At 44.4% G+C, this 5,530-nt stretch overlaps 1 long non-coding RNA gene across 1 annotated transcript; it reads left to right on the forward strand.

Moving 5' to 3' along the window:
- The first annotated feature begins 6 nt into the window (after positions 1 to 6).
- LOC102193731 (uncharacterized) lies at positions 7 to 4,187 on the forward strand. Its single transcript, XR_312177.1, has 3 exons — positions 7 to 3,278; positions 3,364 to 3,843; positions 3,927 to 4,187. It is a non-coding gene; the product is annotated as an uncharacterized LOC102193731 (long non-coding RNA).
- The last annotated feature ends 1,343 nt before the right edge of the window (positions 4,188 to 5,530 follow it).

The following is a 5,530-nucleotide window of genomic DNA, read 5'->3' on the forward strand; positions in this document are numbered from 1 at the left end:
GTGTGTGTGTGTGTGTGTGTGTGTGTCAGAGGGGTGTTTACATCCTGCCACCAATCAAAAACTGTCTGATTAGAATTTGTGGACTCATGCTGAGCTTGCTTGAGGTCATTTTTTGTTGTACTGCATTACTTTCAGTACTTCTTCATTTTGATGATCTTCAGTACCAACTTTTGCTTTTTTAGCAAATGAAGCTCAGTCTAAGTAATTTTTTGGCTTTATTTATCACATTTTTCAGTTTTTGGTACTCTATATTTTGGTAATCTTATGCGGTTAAGCCATTCAGCAAATTCAACTTTAAGTATTTCTAATAGTTTCAAGCATTTCAGGTAAAATTTCCAAATTTTCAGCATTCATATTATAGATTGCAGCTTGTCCAAAATGCTCCGGCACGCCTTTTGACTGAAGCCAGAAGGTTTGCCTCTGTCACCCCTGTCCTTGCGGATTTGCAATCAAATACTATATTGAATTTTAAATATTGCTGCTTACCTTCAAAATTATAAACAATACAGCGCCTAGCTATCTCGACGAAACTCCTTAGACCATATACCCCTGGGACAGCCCTCAGGTCATCAGCCCAATGACCTTTGGTACAGTCTAGATCTCAGCTTAAGACCAGAGGTGACCGTGCGTTTGCCCTGGTTGCGCCTCAGCTGTGGAACAACCTTCCCATTGCTATTCACGCGTCTGAATCCATCCAATCATTTAAATCACGATTAAAAACTCACTTATTTAACCTTGCTTTTCTGGTTAGTTAATGCCTGTATTTTATACTTAACTAACAATTTAACTTTGTATATATCTTCTACTTAATACCCATGTGTTTATAGCAAGTTTGGTTTGATATTCACTTTTATTCTTGCGTAATTAGTGCCATTGACCTGTTGGCATATTCAATGCTTTGTTAATGGTCTTATATTATTCATGTTTTAACCTGCTGTTTTATTGTGAAGCACTTTGGTGTACCGTTGGTATGGTATTGTATATTGCATATTTGCTGTGAAATGCTTTTTCTAGTTGTCTCTGTCTCTATCTCTAAACTCTGTTACATACTCAACATGGAATGATCCCCTTTGTCAGGGCGTGTAGCTTCTTCTTTAAGATACTCCAATTTGCCTGGCCATGCCCCTTATCTATAAAACAGCTGTTCAGACTTGAAATCATCGATCATTTGAGCTTCACTTTACAGTGAAGTGTGTGTACTGGAAGAGTGTGTGGTACAGTGTGTGTCTGTTACCTTTATGGTGGGGAGCCTGTCTGTTGGCAGCCTCCCAGGATTGCTGTCATTTCCTCTGTAGCTCTAGTTGGCTGTGATCACTTCTGGCATATTGCCTGTGGTTTCACTGGTTTACATGTCCATTGGGTCCTTGCTGTGGCTGATGCTGTTAGCCCCGTGAGCGAGGGTTTCTCTGGTCTGCTAGGTGAGCCCAGTCTGTTTTTCACGATCGTGAGTTTCACACCGAGTGGCTTAGCATAACCCTTCTCACCAAGCATCCTTCACAATATAAGCTAAAAGAAAATTGTATGAAAGACAGTCAGGGGAACATGAAGATCAGCAAAGAGAGATGAGCTATTTAGCTTAGCTTAGGAAAAAGCAGTATTTATCTCGCTGTTTCATGGTTACGGCTGCCTCATTCTCCCAGCAAGTATGGCAAGCCCTGTGTGCCATAACTGTGTGGGATTTGACATTTCTATGCCTCTGGATGATGGCATAACAGGTGCGATGTGATTGGGTACCAACATGCCTTGCTGGTGAGGGAAAAACCCCTAGTCCTGTATGGACTGACCTGTACTCACTTTTCTGACACAAAATGTGCAGACTCACCCCTTTTCGATATGCCTAAAGTTGGAAAAGTGGATGCCTCACAGACCAAGGGGGAGTGCCCAGACCCTTGGCAGGTGTCTTTCCCTTCCCCTGCTGCTAGGCTTGTCGAAGAGCCACCCTTTAGGAGCTCCTCACTGGCCCCAGCGATTGAATGTGATTAGAAGGGCATCCAGAGATCTGCCCTTCCTGAGGACTCTGTGGCGCCTGCTCCCAGTTTTGAGGACACTGGACATTTCCGGCCTTCCCAGATGCAGGTGCCTGACATTAAGGACCTGATGAGCTAGTAGTTCGGCTCTTGGCTTTTGTAGACGTGGTGCGCACCCACATGGAAAGAAGGAGGATGAACAGCCAAGGCTCTGACATCCTCCAGCGACCCCCCTCTCCCCTGACCTATCCTGGAGCAAGGTCGGCTAGCCCCCTTCCAGCCTGTGCCTGGAGCGGTCTCACTAGGTAAAAGTTGTGGTCTCCACTGAGCTTTCCATTGGTGGAGGGACTCAACCAACTTAGACCAGGGTCATGCAGTAGGTCTGGTGACTCACCGTCAGCTGGTCTTCACGGACACTTTCCAAGTCAATTTGGGTAGGGTCCACTAAGGCTGTGCGGTAAATGGCTATTGAACCAGCCACTAGGCAACTCATCCTCACTAGAGCTGTACCATGTTATCATCAGGACAGACACAATGGTTGCAACAGCCTACATCAACAGGCCTAGGTTCCCCCCCTCCTCTTCAGGATGGCTAACAGGTTGTTGCAGTGTGCTCATCCCCTGTTCCATTGAGTTTGCTTGGGTACATGCAGCAGGGCCATTGAACGTGGACATTAAGTTGATGGGGGCCCGAGTCCAGGAGAGTGGAGACTCCATCCACAGATGGTTGACCAGGTCTGGCATCACTTTGGAAGGGCAAACTTCTATCTTTTCGTCCAGGGAGTTGACGCGATGCCATTGTTTCTTCTCCCTCCAGAATGATGACCTGCCTCTGGGGTGGGACACCCGTGCACACCCTTGCCCCCAGACTCTATGCATTCCTTTCCATTCTCCCTCCTCCAGTTGGTCCTCCACTGAGTCCAGACCGAGGAGATGTGGTTGATCCTGGTGGCCCCTCTTGGTCCCACATGCCTTGGTTTTCAGCAATCCCTCTGCTACTGAATGGGACCCATGAGAGCTTCCCTTCCAAAGGGACCTCCTGTCTCAAATAAGCGGTATGCTTTTCCAGCCCTTCCTGGCAGGGCTCAGGGTGATAACCTGGCCCCTGAAAGGCACCTTTCCTTAGGGTTGCCTGAACCTGTGATATGAAATTTGCAGGAATCTGTGCACCATCCACAAGGTCTGCCTACCCCTACCGCTGGTGACTTTTTGCTTCCTGATGTGCGGTCCAATAGTTGGACCACTACGAGGCTACATTTAAGACCATCCTGTAGTTCCTGCTTTCCCAGCTGATCTGCAATTACCCAGCGAGGTATGGTAACAGCAATCAAGGTGGTTCACACTGGTTGCTCAGCACTCAGTGGGACTGACCTCTCCCTAATTTCCTGGTTTCTTAGGAGTGCCCAGCAACTTACATTTCGCAGGACTGGACCTCCAGTTCCTCCATGGGACATGGATGTGATCCTTGGTGCACTTCAGCATTGTCCCTTTGAGCTGCTCAAGGATGCTCATGTGAAATGGCATTTCCTTAAAATGGCCTTTTTGGTGGACATAACATCTGCCAGTCCACAGAGATTGCTACAGGTGGTTGCTAAAGAGGAAAGAGGTAATCCTGCAAGCAAAATGAAGAATTGCCATCCCTCAGCAGATTAGATCAAATTAGGTTTTCCAATTATGATCCAATGTGTTCCAGCATTTGTAATCCTGAGAGGAACATGTTTTTGGTTAACTCAAACTGCAGTAGAAAGTTACAATAGGTAACAGTTTTCCATCTGATCATATATGTTGACTTTGTCATTGGTTGTCTCCAGCTCACTAATGGTTCATCGTTTTTATTCAGGAGGATTTCTGGATGAAGTGACTGGATCGATCTACAAGTGAGTGCTGTTCACACTGGCTTTAAGCCTGCTCAAGTTATTCTGAAATTCAGTCATTCACATCTCTATTTCTTTTTCCATAGGACTGTAGCTGACGTCTTTGATGAAGACGATGATGATGTCAACTAAATTTAACCATATGTTGCCACCATGTGGACAAACTAATATACCATACTTTCATTGGTTATGGTTATTTGGGTTTTTTTTCTTTAATAACACATTTGCTCCCCAATAACGTCAGAGAAATTTTTAAAATAATAATTTCACATGTTTATGTATTGTTGCTACCTGACAAGTCTGAATACTGAAATCATTATTTAAATAAAACAGACGAGACATTTTTATTGATTGACTGATTTTTAAATGCAGACTGTTTTGGGAAGCGCATCTGTAACTGGAAGGTTCCATCCCCGGGCTCTCTGTCCTGGTCGTTGTGTCCTTGGGCAAGACACTTTACCCTACCACCTACTGGTGATGGCCAGAGGGGCCGATGGTGCGATATCGCAGCCTCGCTTCTGTCAGTCCTCCCCAGGGCAGCTGTGGCTACAACTGTAGCTGCCTCCACCAGTGTGTGAATGTGAGAGTGAATGAATAGTGGCATTGTAAAGCGCTTTGAGGGCCTCGAAAAGCGCTATATAAATGCAATCCATTATTATTATTATTATAAGTGAGCACTTGGCAACAGTTGGAACTTTTTAACAGGAAGAGACCTCTGGCAGCACCAGGCTTAGTTAGAGGCAGACCAGGGGAAGAAGAGAAGAAGATGAGCACAGAGAGACCACAAACAGCAGATTTTTGTCAAGTATATTACCTGACAAAACTTTCATTGGCAACAACTTAAGGATTAATTTGATTCTAGCTTTCACAAGCTTTTTTTTTTAATTCTACAACTATTCTTCAACCTCAAGTGAAAGACCAAAGAAGATATCAGGACAAGATGTTCACTGTGCTGAAATGGGATGAAGGAACATCAGCAAGCATGATGAGAACCTCACAAAATACCAGAGATTGAGAGTAGAGCTAGAGAAGGTGTGGAAATTAAGGGCAACAGTGGTCTCTGTGGGAGCACTCAGAAGAGATATAGGTACAAAGTGACTCAAAAAATGCCATTTTATATGGTTAGAAATTTATAGCATTTTAACAGGCAACATGGTATGATTTATTGGTATTAACAATAAAAGTATTGACAATACAAGTAGTCAGTAACTACTGAGGATGATTGTGCTTTTTTTCATCTTTGCCTACGCCAGCTACCATAGGGCAGGACACAGGGTATACTTGGACAGGCCACCAGCACAGAAAGACAAAACAAGGCTAACACAGTGATCCGGACAACGATTCACACTCATATTTGCTCCTCCTTATTGACTAGGACCTTCATGATAATCACCACGCCACCTTGCTGCCAACATTAACTTTTATTTCACTTTTTTTCACTTGTACTTTGTTGGAAAAAAGTTTTTTGTAAATTCTGCATTTGCCTGTAGTGAATGTTTAAATCCAGCAGATTTTGCTACTGGGTGACACACCAACAGTCAGCTGGTTCGAGCCAGCAGGGTTCACCTCCAAGCACAGTGAGTTACCTGCTGGAGCCTGAAACTGCAGCAAGGTGCAAAGCAGATCTAGTATGCCCAGTGTTGGATAAGTTACTTTAAATTAGTAACTTAGTTACATTACTAGTTACTTC

Source organism: Pundamilia nyererei, unplaced genomic scaffold (assembly GCF_000239375.1).
Source record: "Pundamilia nyererei isolate P.nyererei 1_Seehausen unplaced genomic scaffold, PunNye1.0 scaffold00252, whole genome shotgun sequence".
Classification (NCBI taxonomy): Eukaryota; Metazoa; Chordata; class Actinopteri; order Cichliformes; family Cichlidae; genus Pundamilia; species Pundamilia nyererei.